At 36.1% G+C, this 18,514-nt stretch overlaps 1 pseudogene; it reads right to left on the bottom strand.

Moving 5' to 3' along the window:
• Positions 1 to 15,307: 15,307 nt before the first annotated feature.
• Positions 15,308 to 15,735, bottom strand: LOC120231629 (annotated as a pseudogene).
• Positions 15,736 to 18,514: the final 2,779 nt, after the last annotated feature.

The raw sequence follows: 18,514 nt of genomic DNA, 5'->3' as shown, positions 1-18,514 counted from the left end.
GGCATTAGGACACACAATATAAAAAATTCAATTAGATCTTTTCATCCAACTACAATTCCCTATCCTATTATGTAGCATCTTGCCCTACATAAAAATTCTTTCTCCCTAATGAATACAGGAAAGGATCTCCAAAGTTAGAGATATACACATAATGCAAAAGAGTCTCTATTTCTATTTCTTGCTATCCTAAATGATACTAAAGTGTCAGAAAATATATGCAGCAGACTCCCAAAGTAAATGCAGGTTTCTGAGAAAGCTCTATTTTCTTGGGAGTACTTAAAATCAATTTTTTATATATAAAGCAAAGGAAGACTGAAGCTCTTGCCACTAAAATTCAAAGTGTTATACACATCGCAGAGTGAAACCCAGGAAGATTCAGAGAGAATCTAATGTAGCACAGTGCAAGCGAGAGACAATGTTATTTCCAACAAATTAATTTAATTGGTTCTACAATAGCAAGAGGAAGTAGCTGTGTGCATTTAGATGTTCCCTTGGGTTCAGAGCTGAAAGTGGCTCAGAGAATACACAGGAAATCTACCATAGATCAAATGTTCTTACGGAACTCAGTCCTTAGCATGTCACCTGATTGCAATACAATTTTACATCCGCATAACTTCTGCTGTTTTATTGATTGTTTAAAAGAATACTTGCAAAATACATTTGATTAAACACACCCTCTTATAATACCTTAGGAGAATTTACAATAGGGCACCATATCAACTAATATGATAAAAAATCTTATGCACATACTTTAGAAATGCCAAATAAATTTACCTAACCTATAGCAACTTTTTTTGAAATTTAAAATATATAGAAGAGCTTGAGAGATTATGTTATCATGAAAGCTTCTGAGCATGGTAGGGACTAAGGTTTCTTTTTTACTTATCAGCATTTTAAAAATATTTTCTGTAACAAATCTATGATACTCTGAAATAAAAAAAAACACTTATTATTTTTAAATGTTGTCAGTGCTTTGAAAGAGGAAGCTTAAGGTACACTGAAAACTAGAAGGAGACAACTGTCAGATGCAATACGTAAAGGCTTTAAGAATGTCACCAGCTAGGGAGCGCCTGGGTGGCTTAGTCGGTTATGCGTCCGACTTTCGCTTAGGTCATGATCTCTCAGTTCGTGGGTTCTAGCCCCGCGTCGGGCTCTGTGCTGACTGCCAGCTCAGAGCCTGGAGCCTGTTTCAGCCTGTGACTCCCTCTCTCTCTGACCCTCCCCTGCTCACGCTGTCTCTCTCTCTCTCCTAAAAATAAATAAAACATTAAAAAAAAAAAATGTCACCAGTTAGAACTCCAGACGTAGGGAATACTATCCCATGTAGAAGCAACAGTGTTAGCATCATCCAATGTTATATATGTGAATGAGTGACTTAATGAACAAAGCTGCGTAAAGTAACTGTCTGTTTTTGTAAAGGCAAAAAGTGTAGGCATAATTGAGAAAATGATGTAAAAATGCTTTATAAAACTGAATATCTTAAAAAACACAACAAAAAACCACTATTTGCATATCTTTAAAGTAGGCATTCTACTTTCTACTTTCATGTATGCTAATGAATCTGAAGTAACCTTAGAGGAAAGCAATATTCTGTCTATTTTACAGATGAAGAAATAATATAGATGTTATAAAGATTTATTCTCTCATTCATTCAAAACTTTTTATTGGAAACCTACACTATGCCAGACAGTGTTTTGAGTGCTGGAGAATCAGAAAGAAAGAAAACCTGATAGGCCCTGCCTTTATTGGAGAGGCCCTGTCCAGTGGGAGAAAGTTTCAAGGGTGGGATCTAGAATTGGCGTTTCTAACCAGTTTCCAGGTTGTATGTATCTGCTTACCTGGGGATCACACTTAGCCAACAAAGGAACAGCCCATTTGGTGAAACCTAACTAACAATGGGAATAGAGTGGGAGATGAGAGAGACACAGACTGGGACTTAATGGGTTATGTTAATAATTTGGAATTTTATCTTTGAGGAGAGTCATTAAAAGCTGTTAAGGGAGGTTTAGGCATTTGATGATAGGATAAAATTGGTGTTTTTAAGAAGTAATACTTGGGCTGTGTCTGAAGAGTGGACTGGAGAGGGGCAAGGTCAGATACTGAGAAAACAATGCAAAGGCTATGCCACATTGAGAAATGACAGTGGCTTAGAGTATATAAAGTGAGGACAGAGAAGGAAAAAGTGAGCAGGTATAACTTATCCTAATTTCTACAGCTTGTAAATGGTAGATGTAATGTCCCTAGTAAAATTTTCTGACTGCGTATTTGGTGCTCTACCCAATGCTATGAAATATGTCCACACCGGCAGCAGTAGCATCAGTAGCAGCAGGTGAGAACTTGCTGGAAATGCAGAATCTCAGACTTCACCTGAGACCTCCTACATCAGAATCTGCACTCTAAAAAGATTGCCAGGTATTTCACTTGATGAAGTTCTCTACCTTTAAACAGCTTCCTTGCATCTTGCAAATTTAGATAATGTATGCTTCTGAATGGCAAAAATTATTTTAAAAATTCAACTTCTCTTCCAAAGACAGTCTAGAATATTTTATTAGGACAAAACATACTAAAAGAAAAAAAAAAGTGTTGCAGAAATACATAGATTATGAATTCATTGATAATCATAGAACCTAAAATTCACAAAAAGATTTGTTAGTGACTATAATCTCTATCAAATTAAAAGTTTCTGCATTTGACTTATTTTTCTACCCATACCTGAGATACACTTATAAGGAAGGGAAATGATTTATTGAACAGTTTCACTAAATCTAAAAATTTCATTATGAAATTAGCATAGCTGACAATGTTAGGATAATGTCAGGGATGAGTAAAATTTGGCGATAAAAGATGTATTTATTTTTGTTTTATAAAAAGGAATAAAATAGACAATCTCCAACTGTCATATTATGGTAAATGTTCACAAGCTGAACAAAATATTCACAGATTCTAATAGGTGTTCCACTCCCAATATGCTAAAACCAATTACAAAGTCTCTAATGGCAGTTCATCTTTTAGGTACAGTGTTTAATGTACATTTCTAGCATTGTGCACTTTAGTTTTATCCCTTTCCTTCATAACTGAACATACAGTTGATTGGACTTAAGGCCAGTGAGTGCCTGATAGAGGCTAAAGTTGAGGCAAGCCTAATGATCTCCATCTTGCCTTAATTATATTGAGTTTATGAAACCCATGCTTCTCCTCACCAGTCTCAGCAATTTCATTTTTATCTGCTCCATCCATTTGTGTAAAGTAATAAAGGCAAAGTGAATAAAATATTAAAATATTTCCACAAATGGATATTGCTTTACAAGCAAAGGTGGTGATGCATATGAACTGAACTTCTGTCTTATAGGTGGAGCCGCTGTTGGATGGATTGAAGTGCCCTTCCTAAGCTGATGTAGTTTAAAGTTGGTAAAGAAAAATAATTTGGGGGGGGGGCAGGTCTCAATGTACAATGCCTGAAAATGCAGGATGTACAACATTTGATTGAATAAAATTCAGTATCCATTACCTACTCGTCTATAGCCCAATTTATTTCAATAAATTAGTATTGAGAGTCAATTTTCTAGCTAATTGGTATTGAGACACTATGTTGATAATACAATATACCTTGGTCCTCAATAGACACAGTTATGAGGAGGAAAAAAATGGAACATATTCACAAGTGATTGCATTATATTCATACATATGAAAGAAGTATGAAAAGGTACTGAAGAGAAAGTAACATTTAAAGACCTTGGATTTCAATAGGTAGAAATACAGACATACATGGATTTCAAATAAGCAAACTCTAATGGACAATAATTTTAAGGTAGAAAAACAGTAGATTCATGATAAAATACAAAGGAGAAAAAATGTCAACTATAAGATAATTACAGCTAACATTTATTAAACATTTTGCCATTCCCTCTTCTATAAATCACTGTATTTAATCTTCACAATGACCCTAAAGGGTATTTTACCTTTTCCATTTTACAGATAAAGAAATTGTAGCTAATGAAAATACAGTAACTTGCCCAAGGCCACACAGCTAGTATATGGGGCAGGAGGAATTGGATCATGGTCTATAAAACTGGAAAGTCTACATTATCCCATGCCCTTACTAAACAATACTCATGGCATGCATATTACGAAGTAGTAGGAAATAGGGCTAGAATGATTAATTTCTAGCTTTCAAATTCCCTGATTCTTTTGAGTTATTTATATCAGTGGTATTGTAAGACCTATCGTAAGGCATCACCACCTCTATCCCTCTATCTTCTTGACTCCCTCCTGTACCCCCAACTGTTTCCTTTACTGCCTTTTTCACAGTGTAGTACATTTATCAGATATATGATTCTTCCAAACTACTCTATGGGTATAAACAGTTTCATTTATGTTCGTATCTTCAACATGGCTAGGTTAGGCATCACGTAGCATACATTAGGCACTCACTCAACAAACAAATAAATGGAATCTAAAGAGGAATGAAATCACCCTTTGGAAATACTACGTCATTGCTTTCATAAAGATTACTCCCAGGTGGAAAAATACTGTTATTATGAAAAGAATTCTCTTCCATTTAGGATGTCACATCTCTGTTAGTAATTATAGGTTCTGAGAAGCAACATAAGAAAGCGATCATCAACACCATATTTATGAGTAGGGGTTGCAAACTCTGTATGAAATAATCAGATGGCAGCCTACATTCTCATTTGAAAAATCAATTCCCAGTTGTCTTTTAAAACTCATATTGGAACATAAAGTTTGAAGATTAAAAAGGAAATCAAAACAAAACGACCTTTTATAACCAGGAGACAAAATTAGCAAATAACTACTATTTACCAACGTGATTTACAGGTGTTATTAATCCCAAAGGGGTTAACATCAAGAACCTTCTGACTTTTTCTTTTAGGATGAAAACATAGGTATCCATGGATGTGTTTCAGCTGAACTATTAACAGCTTCATTCTTTTGCCTTTAGGATTTCACAGAAATTCTCTCCGTAGCCTTCATATTGTACCACATCCAAGTGAGGATCCTGTTATAATCACGGTTGTTTGGTATTCTGAGAACTAATTACCTTGGCTACAGTCTAGAATACACTTGAATACTAAACTCTCCTGAAAGTGAAGACTGTCTGAGCCACATCTAATTGCCAGAGAAAACAGCAGCCCCTTCGCTTGAGCCACCCTGACATACCTTTGTGAGAAAGTGATGAGTTAACTACTATGGAGCAGGCAGCACAAAAGCAATTGAACCTAACGTGGCTTAAGAATCTGAAAACAGAAAGTCAAATGGTCCAATCCTTCCTGTCTCCACTGAAATCACAGGCATCTCTAAACATGATTCACTCTGTAGTATTTATACTTATTTATTTTTTACAACAAATTATTACAGTTTACATGAATTTTGTCTTCATTTTACATACGAAGCATAGGCTGTACAGGGAATTGGCCTGAATAACACAGTGGCAGGGAAATTCCAACTCAGGCTGCAAGGCACTCTAGGTAACATCTTAAACACCTTACCTACTGATCTCCTATGTGTACTATAACTATCACCAGTGTCATTTTCCCCATGACAACTACAATAATCACTACTGACTGTGATAGCGACCGTTTTTTCTCTGAGCCTATAGGAATTTTTTAAAAATCAATTTGTCAAAATCTGTGCAAATTAGCTACCATTTAAATAAGCATTTCTTATATACCAAGCATCATGTTTTTGTTTGGTTTTAAATTATTTTGAGAGAGAGAGAAAGAGAGTGAGAGAGAGAGAGTGAGAGAGAGAAAAAGAGTGAGAGAGAGAGTGTGAGAGAGAGGGAGGGAGAGAGAGAGAGAGAGAGCACACCCGCAAATGAGTGGGGAAGGGGCAGAGAGAGAGAAGGAGAGAGAAGGATCCCAAGAAGGCTCTGTACTGTCAGTGTGAAGCTTGACGCAGGGCGAAGACTCAGGAACTGTGAGACTGTGACTTGAGCAGAAACCAAGAGCCCTCCAGGCATCACATTAATAATTTTACCAGCAATAAATTATTAATCCCTTAAGAAGGCATTATTATCCCCAAGTGACAGATAAAACTGAGACTCAGGGAACTTAAGTAACCAAGATTATGGAGTTAATGCATTTGTGGACCAAATTCAAATCCAGATCTTTTTGTTTTGTTTTTTTTAATATAATTTATTATCAAATCGGTTCCCATACAACACCCAGTGCTCATGTCAACAAGTGCCCTCCTCAAAAATCCAGATCCTTCTGATTCCAAAAATGGGCTCTTAGGGTCCAGATGAGGGCTACCTTGTATTACCTCATTAATTCCCAAAGAGGGACTATAAGACTCCCTAGATAGCATTTAGAAATGTGGGGGGTATTTTTGGTTGTCCCAAAACACTTAAGACAGGGATGCTAAACATCTTTCAATATGTTAGAATGTCCTTCAAAATGAAGAACTGTCCCATTACCAAAATGTCAATAGTGTCCTCTTTGAGAAGGACTAAATGATCACTTCTTTCCCCATGACAGAGGTGCTTCTCACACTGACATTAGCTAAATTATTTTCAAACAACTGTTGCCCTCTTTTGTACCTAGAAAGGCTCAATGAAATGGTAAAGACTGTCTGATGTGGAGTTACAGCTGCACGTGGTAGTGACTTTTTTTCAGGTGGTAAAGCAGCTCTCATTTATGTTCCTCTAAGAATAGGATCCTTTATAATTTTAATAATAAATGAGGACAGCTGACATGTAAATAATGCAACTCAGCCCTTTGATCCCCTTTGAGTAATGCAAATTAATTCTGATAACTGTCTAAATCAAATACTCAGTAGTGAGAGAGATGTGACACTGTTCTGGCAGATGATTCAGAAATTATTTGCTGTTGTTGGTGATGGTGGTGGTGACGGTGGATTGTTTTTTCACTTAAAGATATTCTGCCAGGCAATCTATTTTTCCATCCGCAGCTGTTGCAGCCAACATAAGTGATCATTCAAAACAAGTTTGAATATCTGTCTATATCTCTTTTAACTCTCTCTCTATATATTTTTTTTCTTTTTTTTTTTTGTCCTACAATGATTACTGGTTTAATGATTCTCTCAAATGTTATTTAATGTAAACTAGAAATGGTTTGGCAAGAGGAGTGATGTCATGGTGACAACTAAGAGGCCAGTGACTGGCAGTGGGTTGGTGTTTCTTTTCAAAGGATACTTTAGCTAGCTCACAAAGTGAGCTATATGCTTATATCTCTTAAGGTTGATTTTTATTGTAAGTTAAAGGCTGGATATGTTTTGCTTTTGTTTGAAAATAATAGAATGAAAGATAAAGAAGTGATAGTTTTCCATAAGATAACTTACAGAGTGGTTTTCTTTTAGTTATCATGTTAATCAACCTAAGGGAGATGGTGGTGTATTTCTCAGCTGCCACCATTTTCACAAGAACCCTGAGAGGTCAAAATAGCCATTTCACAGATGAAGAAAATGAGATTCAGAAAGTTAAATGGCCCCCTTCCCCAAGGTTTTAGATCTAGTGAAGGTCAAAGTAAGAATTCTAACCAAGGACAATCTATTTCCAAGGCCTGTGTCTACATCACAGGGCCACATTGAGTTACCAAGCTCAGTGAGCAAAGCATTGGTAAGAATGCCCTATGGCTCATATATGCTCTCAATATTGTCAGTAAACATTCACATACTATATTTATTTGTGCTTTATAATACTGTCAGGAAGTAGTCTGGAGGATAGTGAAGACAAGATACATGAAGGGGACTTTCCACTGTCATGCAGCCAAAAAGTGGAAGAGCCGTGGCTAGAGAGTAAGAAACTGACATTAAATAATGCTCTCCAGCACAACAAATAGCACCTCTCCAAGAGATGAAGCTGATGTGTGTAGCCTCAAAAATGCATTTACATTTACAAATCAGGCTACCTTCTGTAGCTAAAGGAAAGGTTTTATTTAGCAAAGTGAGGTCATGATCTGAGCTGAAGTCCGTTGCTCAACCCACTGAGCCAGTCAGGAGCTCCACCTCTGCCAATTTTCAATTGGATTGTTACTTTGTTTAAATATATCTCTATCTCTATCTGTCTATCATCATCTACCTACCTACCTACCTACCTATGTACCTATATTGAGCTGTGCAAGGTCTTTATATATTCTGGATGCTAAGTCCTTATCACATAAATCATTTTTGCAAATAAATACCTTCTCCCATTCAGGAGACTGCCTTTCTGTTTTGTTGACGATTTCCTTTGCTGTGCAAAAAGACTTTAGTTTGATGCAGTCTCTTTGGTTTATTTTTGCCTTTGTTGCTCTTGCCTCAGGAACAGATCCAAAAAACCATAGCAAAGACCTAACTCAAAGAGCTTAACACATTTGTTTGTTTTCTTCTAGGAGTTTTATTATTTCTAATCTTACAATTAAATTTTTATTCCTAAAATGGTAGAACTTTTAAAGTGCGTATTCCTGTGAAACTTATTTAACATCTATTTTATGCTAGGCATTTCTGTCCTGGATTTTCTTATTTTAGATCCTCTTGTTCCCCAACCACCCTATAAGGTAGGGATTTTTACCCCTATTGTGAACATAAGGAAACTGAAGTTTAGAGGACAGAAATAATTTGTCAAGCTGACAAAGCAAATTAAATAGTAGGAAATGGACACATCAGCCCATTATTTCAGATCCTCTCCCTATAACAAACATTTTGATTGGGTGAGGCCTACATTGTATTAGTGTTTAAAATGGAATCCCAGATACCACTCACCACATTAAGGAAACTTCCTTCATTTAAATGTCACCGTGTTTGAAAACTGCTCCTTGACAACTGCCTCTAGAGAATTAAGGACATTTGTCTTCGAGGGAAGAAAAGCAGTTTTGGAAGACACATAATCAAATACTGTCTCTCTGCCTAAAGTCTTGGCATTTCCTCACTCATGTTCTCAGGATTAACTATAAAATGTATATACCCACTGCATGTAAAATGTATGTTACAAAAATCTCTAAAATCTGATCTTGTGTCACCCACCCACCTATTTTAAAACTCTGTATGTCTAAGGGGAAAGTAAAACATCAATCAGTTCTCTCCTATCTCTCCCCTACCCCACACACAGGTACAGGGACACACAGGACATACGCATCTTTGGCCAACTTACACTGCATCTCAGCTTTAACACCATTTTCTCCAAGAATTCTATCCTTTCAAGTAAGAATTTATTCCTGTCCTGTACACCCCTTGAGTTCTTTTGTTTAACCTTTATAACTCTATATCTTAAATGCATGCTTATTGGCCAGTCTTTCTGACTGAGCTGTAACATATAAACAAACAGCAATGAATCCTATTTTTGTGTTGCCTCAAGTATTTATAAATTGGGGCAGGACCCTAATAAAAATTATCCAAAATAGAAAATCAAGGCCACATGTTAATATTTGTTTAAAATGAGAAAATCAGGGTGCCTGGGTGGCTCAGTTGTGTAAGCGTCCAACTTTTGATTTCTGCTCAGGTCATGATCTCACAATTAGTGAGTATGAGCCCCTGTGTCAGGCTTTGCACTGATAGTGTGGAGTCTGCTTGGGGCTCTCTCTCTCCCTGCCCCTGTCCCACTTGCATCTGCATTCCTGCGCATTCTCTCTCTCTCTCTCCAAAGAAACTTAAAAAAAATAAAATGAGAAAATAAATCACATCAAAATAAAATATTGAAAGTTGACAAATAGTATAAATATCCTATACACAGAAATATAACATTATAGTTTTACTAATCCATCAGGCTAACATCTCTCTCCCTTTCTCCGCCCACCCTGTCTCTACACACACCCACACCCACACCCACACCCACACACACACTTCTGGGTCTCACCATTTCTAACCTAGTTGTACTCTCCAACATTCAAACCCTTCCAGTACGCAGCACCACTGTATAACAGTTTATAGATAGTTACTTTTTGATCACGGAGGCCAGTGAGGTGGCATAGTGGGCAGCAAAATTTCTATGTCTCATTTCTCACCTGGGGTGACTAGTCCTAAGTTAATATACACAGTATTAATGGTGAACCACAGACACCTGTGCTACTAAACCCAAATTATACATATGTAGCATGCATGTTTGTATGTATGTATACATGTATGTTTCTATGTGTCTACTCCTCAACACCAATTTCCCTTTGCTGCATCTCCAAAATGTCCTGACAACTCCAATGCCACTCTTCCTGGGAAAAAGTGTGTGGCTGGAAAGCTGGGGTATAAAGAGATAGAGGTTGTTATCAGTACATTAAAATAAAACAGATTGATTTTGCATACTCTCCAAAATATGTGACCATGTGAACATACTGGCATAGCCAGGGCTTTGGAAGGACCTGCATATATGCTTCAGCTTCTTCTTATGCTTACAATAAATCCACTTTTGAATATGAAAGAAGAAGGATGTGTCTTTTGTCACTTTTGAATCCCTTTTTCCTAGTCCTGTGCCTGATAGATAGTAGGCCCACAAAATATACTGATTAAATGAATGATTCAAATTTAATCATAATAGTTTTAGTCATATATTTATAACCCCTGAATTGATTTGTAAAAGGATTAAAATTAAACAAGGGGGTTATTAGTGATGCTGTGTCCAGCTTAAAATACAGCAACAGCCTTCATATGGTGCTATGCATCTTAAAAGTACATTAGTAGTAGTAGTAGTAGTAGTAATATTAATAGTGTTAGTAGTATTCATCATCATCATCAAAAATATTGTTAAATATACCCTTGTGTATCCTTTAGGCACTTATTTCTTCTCTATGATTAAGAAACAGTGGAGAACCTATCTTTTGAAGTACCTTTTCACAAAGGATTTATTAATATTAGAGACATGAGACAAAAGGTCAGGAAAGGTACATTAAGTTCAAGGGACTTATACTTGCCAAAGGAGAATAGGCTCATACAGTACAATAACTATTCCAGAAATAAAGAGGAATAAACTACCCATGTATCCTATAATATGGGGAAATCTTCAAATAATTATGCCTAGCTGAAAAAAGTTAGACAACATGCTATATGACTCCATATATATAAAATTATAGAAAATGGAAATGAATTATGATAGAAAGCAGATCAGGAGTTGTGACGTGGGGACACCAAGGGTTGGGTAAAAGAAATAATAAAGAGACAACAGGAAACTTTTGGGGGCAATGGATGTGTGTATTGTCTTGATTGTAGTGATGGTATCATGGGTATAGACATATATCAGAACTATGAAATTACATGTTTTAAATATGTACAGTTTATTATGTATCAACTAGACATTAATAAAGATGTTAAAAAGTCAAAGGAGTACATATGTATTGTTGACTTTCCAAAATAAAAGAAATGAATTAGAATTATAGAGCAGAGGCCCTTGAGAGGGTAGACCCAGTTACAGCCCAGATGTGTCCTCATTTGGCCAGATTTGTACATCTCCTTATATAAATCTTTACAGTGCTTCACCAATTCCTGAGCCTCCTCAAAGATTTATAAAGGGTAATATTTAGTAGAACATCCTTATCAGCAATTCTAAAGAATCCCTATTTCTAGAGTGTGCTCAAGGCCAAGAGGGATTTGACAAAGCAAATAACAGCCTATGTAATGAAAGAGAAATTCTAAAACAAATGCACAGCTTTCTAAGACAAATGGATTAACTCACTGTATTAGACCAACCTTTTCACACATATGACACAAGGTCATTTTAAGTGAAGGAATACTTGTTTTTAGCACTAGACCAAACTTAATATTGGATTCATCTTAAGGACATCCCAACTATTTATTAAATACCATGATGTTTGTACTGGACACTTCTGTAAAACTGACTTTACTACTTAAAAGACAAGGCTTTTATATAGATAGTCTGTGCCAGATACTGGGGTCTCCTCTGCCTCATTTTTATTCCATGCGAATGTTTCTTGAATAAGTATACAAATACATTTTAGTAAATATGAAACAACATTAAAATGAATACAACTTGGTTTATTCATTTTAACTCATTTCCTTTTGGAAAAAAAATGAAAAACAAAATTTTAAGATGACAGACAGTCATGACCAAGATAGGCAAGCTGCACATCCTAAAACTTCTGCTTTTATCTATATAATGACTGTTTCAATGTTATAATAATCCCAGGTCATAGGTAAGAAAGGTATCAATCTTCACATTTTATTTTAAAAATGAAGGTCTCTTATAAATTCACATCTTCCTTGACATCACATTAAAAATATAGAGAAAGTCTTCCTTCAGTCTCTCCTGTTCTCTCTCATCTTAAGTCTGATCTTCTGCACCTTTAGTTTTCCCTATGCTTATATAAACAGGTGTAGGTATTGGAGTGTTTCAATTCCTATGCCACCCGTGACTTTTTTACTGCTCCCCAAAACACTGTAATTTCAGGGCTTTTTCTGGGCCTTTGCTTAAACACTGGTTCCAGTTCTTAGAATAATGTGTCTCTACTGATAAATTGCTCTTTTGTATGGGTTTTCTGATCCCTTCCTTAGATTTAATCACTTCCCCTAAAGATAGGTATAAATAGTTCTTAATACATACTTTTTCCCTTGCCCTTTAAACACACATGCCTTTTAAATGAAAATATTATTGTGTAAAAGGTATAATTTACATGTATTCTTCTTTTCAACTAGACTGTGAGCTTCTTCATGTTGGTCTAAATATGAACTGCAATTGTTAAGAATTTTATTGAGTCAGGCACACCCTGGCTTGAATGCTATCTCTACCGCATCTAGGGATCTGATTTTGGACAGTTACTTTCTTAATGTCATCTTATTTTTTTCATACATGAAATATAAACCATGATACCTGGCTTAATGGGATATGTTAAAGAACATAAAGCACTGTATGTAAGGCATGGTTGGTATATAATATATGTTCAATAAATAATGTCATTGACATTGTTTCATTGCTATTATTGCTTTTACAGTGACAGCTGACACCCAGGAAATCAAAATGTATTTTTGAAGAGCTTTCAGTTACTCTCCAAGTGGTAACTGCTTGCAGATTCTCAGGCAGAATAATATTACAGAAATCATGGGACAATATTCCTCGAAGCAAACTGACCCTCACAAACATATTGGTGTGATGTGACAGAGGTTGCTATAGTGCAAATGAAGAGAGCCGCAGCCACAATAAGCCATCTGGGGTCTTCTGAGGCATTCAGCTCATAGGAGATAATGAAAACATACATCACCCATAACCTTTTAGGCCAACTGGGCTATTGAACATAACAGAAGCATAATGGCTTTCCTGATGTGTCAGAAATTCTCCATTCCTGCCTACAGGTAGTTCATCAAATTGCTCCATGCTTATTGCTTAAATCTGCATTCAGCTTTAATATGCCCTACATGCCTGAATCTTTTCTCCCAAAACCTTCAAGGCCCCAGGAAATTATTGCTCCCGAATGCCATACTCACTAAGTGACAAAGACCATGAAAGTTGAAAATCAAGCCTGCTACACTATAGAAATCAAAAGGAGAAAAGTCATGTTAAAAATAAACAGTTTCAAAGATTTCATGAAAAAAAGTCAATGCAATTTGCAACTTCATTTGTTCTAGTGACAAGCTGATAAAATGTTGGTGGTACAAATGCATCAGAAAATTTGACACAAATTGAAAGCGACTACACATTCCATTATCCCAAACTCCCTTGGTAATGGAAAATGATTTTTAATGACAGTTTCTAATATGTCATAGATGTACAAGGCTGTCTATGGGAAATAATACCCTCGATTATCAGGAAAGATAAGCATTCAAAAGAAAGAAGGGCTGCAGTAATTCTGTGATTTAAGCCTCACTACCCTGATTATTGGCTATGTAAACAACTTCACTAAGAGATACTAAAATATACAAAGAAAATTGTTATCAATGAAATACATTTAAATATTGGAATATGGAAATAACTCATGAGTCATTAACAGAAAAGTTGGTGTGGTTAGTCAATAATTAAAACTTGCCATGGGGACCCAGGTGGTTCAGTTGGTTAAGTGCCCAACACTTGAATTCAGCTCAGGTCAGGATCTCAACATCATGAGATGGAGCCCCAGATCTGGCTCTACGTTGAGCATGGAGCCTTCTTAAGTTTCTGTCTCTCTTCCTCTGCCCCTCTCCTCTGCTCATATGTACTCTCCTCTAGCATGAAAGAAATAAAACAAAGCGTGCCAAGATATGTATTGCAATTTTTCTAAAAGGTTGTTAATATATATTTAAAATGGCATTCTATTCATTTAACAGTTACTTGAAAATATTAAAAATATGAAAAATATGGCACACCAAATTAAATTTTCTCTAGAAACTTTTGAAATAAAAATATAATTAGAATTTAGTACACAGGCTTTTGAAATTACTTCTTTCATTATAACATAGATTTGTAACATTAGTATGTTGTGTCTTATGCAAAAAAATGATTATACAATCAAAGAACCTAGATTCTGAAAAGTTGGAGAAGATATAAGGATATTAAGTGCTTATGCTAATACAATAACATCATACCTATGTACTTATTTTCTCTATTTTACAGGGAGAATTGATCTCACTAAAATTAAGGGCTCTTCCCAAGGCCACACAACTAATAAGTGATAAAAGGGGGTTTGGATTTAAGTCTACTTCACCTGAAAGACTCAACTATTTCTCCTATGCCATTTTTTCTAAGGCATTATGATCCTGAATTTTATTTAATTCTGAATATATCTACTTTATATCATCGTTGATAATCATATATTAATTCAGAAAACAACTTCCAATTCAATATAAAAAAATAATTCATTTCAAAATATTTACTGAGAAATTATTAGTTCCTAAATATCATGCTTAGTAGCCATTCACCAATGGCCATAATATAACAACAATAGTAGTCTGGACAATTTCAATTTCAAGGAAAAAAAAATCCAAAGTGACTTAAACAGCACACAGAGATTTATTGGAAGGGCACTGGTGATTTTGCCATAAGTGAAGGAAATACTGTAGGTGCCAGAGCAGCCTTGGGTCTCTAAGTGATTGGGCTTGGCCTTTTACTCATCATGAGACTCTACATCTCTACCTTTTACTTCTGTTAGGGAGTTGGCTTCATTTACTCAAGGGTTGAGGTTAGGTTGAGAAGAGAATGGCCCACACTTTCTGGCACCTGCTGTGTCCTGGGCCTGGTGCTAGGCCCCATGGGTGCCCAGTGCCATGTTTTTTTTGTTTTTTGTTTTTGTTTTTTTCCTGAATCAAATCTAGTTTATTTTATTATCAAAAGTTAAGAGACACTTTCTTCAATCTTGGGAATTTTTACTCATAATATAAAATAAATTATCCCATGTCTTATACACACACACACACACACACACACACACATATGAAAGTTTCTTCACTCATCACTGTTACCTCCTGATTCATTCAGCTGCAAACCATTTCTTAAAGTACTCATCAGAAGGCTACTGTTGTCATGAAATCATTCAGGCCAGCATCCCTATCAGGAATCCTGCACTGTGGCATGGCAGATATGACAGATGTCCTGAGATATTAGTTCCTGGATCAGCAGGAGAAGATCTGCACTGTTCACTGTCTGAGTCACTGGAAGTATTCTCACTACCTGAAGATGATGAACTTTTAGAATCAGATGAACTATCACAACTACCCATCTGGTCCATTAGACAAGCTTTTGCCTTCAGTTCTCTCAATATCTTCCATTGGAGACGCTGGGGACATTCTGTCTTCAGATGGGGGATGTTTTATAAGATTGGGAGCCCTAACTAAATTCTGCATTTGTTGCTTCTGTTGATCTATTATATGCATACCCACATGATAACAGACATGGTCTCTCTAGCTCTGAAGCTGAAAAGTCTGAAACACGAGAATGTTTCCTACAGCTTAGCATGTAAAAACATCAGGGAAGGATTCTAACTGGCCAGCTTCATTCACATAATGAACCATTACCAATCTTTGGCCAAGGCGATGGAACATTATGGTTCTTTAGGCACGGGTTGCAAGCCCACCTCCATCATCTGGAAGGTGAGTACTTTGGTTGGGATCTCCACAAGAATTATAGGATTGCAGTGGAAAAAGAGCAGTGTCCTAAAGAAAGAGGCCAGGGAACTGTTACAAGTTGAAGATTACGAAAGCATAGGGGGTTATCACAATTAGCAGACATCAAATATATACTGGCTAACGTCTGTCGAACATGTACTACATGACAGGTATTATTCTGAACATATTACATGCATTATATTATGTAATCTTCACAATACACATAGACATGGGTTATATACACATATGCAATTTTTAAGTTTATTAATTTTGAGAGAGAGCATGCAAGCAAGGGCAGGGCAGAGAGAGGGAGAGAGAGAGACAGGGATCTGCACTGTTAGCATGGGGCCATACTTGGGGCTAATGAACTTTGAGATTGTGAGCCAAAAACAAGAGTTGGATTCCTAAACGACTAAGTCATCCAGGCACCCCAGAAGTAGGTTATATGTTTATCTCCAATAAAGATTAGCAATTAAGGTTTTGAGATTAATTAAGGTTTTAAGATTAAGGTTTTGAGAAGTTAAATCAAATGCTCCAGGAGGTATGGCAGTACTTGAAAGGGCTGGACTAAGAATAATGTCTGATTTAGCTCTTATAACCATTCTATCCCAACTCGAGGTGTGGAGTTTTTTTTGTTTGTTTGTTTTCTTTTCTTTTCTTTTCTTTTTGTACCCATTACTACATGCAGCATGATTTGCATGTCTTGGGTGTCCATCTTTGTGAATATTTTAGTTTGTTAATATCCTTAAAATATATTTAGAAGCAAAGTGCATGTGTCAGATGTATCTATAAAACAAGAAAATGAGTAGGAATATCACCCTCATAATTTGGATCTTTGTTATTTTAGTTAAGCCACTGAATTAATTTAAAACAAATAGTAACATCAACCTGGGTAATCCTGTTTATACTCTGGGCCAAATATAATGTTTCAAACTCTTTCCTATAGACTGTTGCCAAAGCAGACACTTGTATCTTTTTGAAATTAAACACTTGATAGTTTCTACCTTTATCGCTTCTACTGATTTTGCATGTATTCATTCCTGGGTTGAATTTTTCTCTTGACCTTGCTCACCAATCCCAGCTATGATGAAACATCTCTCTTTGATTCATTGCATTATCAGACTACTTACTGCATTAGAAACTATACATTATCTATCTGACACTGTTGTTCAATATTTGTTTCCCCACTAGATGATAAACTGTGTCAGGGAATGTGTCTACTTTATTTATCCATTGCATGCTCAAAGGCTAGCCAAGCGTTTGGTGGAAGAGTCAACCAACAGGCAATCTTGAAAACATAAGTGGATGAATCTACTGATATTTTAATATATACAGAACATACTTTGTCTAATCCAAAATCACATTTTGTTCTTATTCGGCACCTGGGTGGCTCTCGGTTAAGCATCCCACTCTTGATTTCAGCTCAGGTCATGATCATGTGGCTCGTGGGTTTGAGCCTCCGTTGGGCTCTGCGCTAACAGTGTGGGGCCTGCTTGGGATTCTACCCCTCCCTCTCCTGCTCGTCTCTCCCTCTCTGCTCTTCCATCCCTGCACCTCCCCGACTAACATTCAGTCTTTCTCTCTCTCTCTCTCAAAAATAAATAAAACATTAAAAATAAATAAATTTAAAAAAATGTATTATCATTGTTTCATTTGATATTTAAGATAAAATCTCATAGCAGGGCTAATTTGACGTTTTCCCACGTCAGCTTCTTTGTCAGATGGCAACAATAACATTTGCTCGTACCACCCTATCTTTGCTTACAGTGTTTCCTTGGTTTACACTGCCCAAGTCCTGCTTTTCTATGGGGTAAACTCCTACTCCCTATTCTAGAATTTTTCTATCACCACATCATCTATAAATTTCATTTGGCCTCCTTATGGTAGTTTCTTCTCCACTCATGTTTCTATGTTGCAATTCCAGTATTACCCTTATCATTGGTTACTGTTTATTATATGTTTAAATGCTTGTATCTTGGAGAATGTAATCTGGCTCTAAACCTGACTTCATATTCTTGGAAACTAATAGAATACTTGGAACATAGTGGTATTTTCATGTTCATCATGTTTTTTGATCAATAGAACCTTATTTCTTGTCGAATTCATTTAAAAACCCTTTACCAGTGGTCCACTCAGACAACCACATTTTGAGGATAGAGATGACTCTGATGCTGATGAAGTTTAGTTGGTTGAAAGCTGAAAATACAGAACTCTTAAGAAAAAGTCAGTCCGCCGAAGCTAAGGCAAAACTGCACAAGAATGAAATACGAATTATCAAAGGTATGAAGAAGAAGCGACGACTCAAGAATGGAGTCTATATTTTTCAGTATTGTGCAAATGTTCCCAACCAAAACTTATATTCTAGGTGTGAATTTCCCTGGCTAGTAAACTGATCATCTTATATTTTACTTCTATCATTTTTCATTTTCTCTCCCAGATCTTCAATACCATCTATCCTTTTCTCTGTCTGTCGAGGTTCTTATTTGACATTCAATGAATGACATTAATTCCATGGCAAAATGACTTTGTAAAATAGGAGATATAAGAG

This window comes from Hyaena hyaena, unplaced genomic scaffold (genome assembly GCF_003009895.1).
Source record: "Hyaena hyaena isolate Hyena2069 unplaced genomic scaffold, ASM300989v1 scaffold_59, whole genome shotgun sequence".
In the NCBI taxonomy this organism is placed as follows: Eukaryota; Metazoa; Chordata; class Mammalia; order Carnivora; family Hyaenidae; genus Hyaena; species Hyaena hyaena.
The sequence above is the reverse complement of the archived record's forward strand: the minus strand, read 5'-3'. Positions and strand labels throughout refer to the sequence as shown.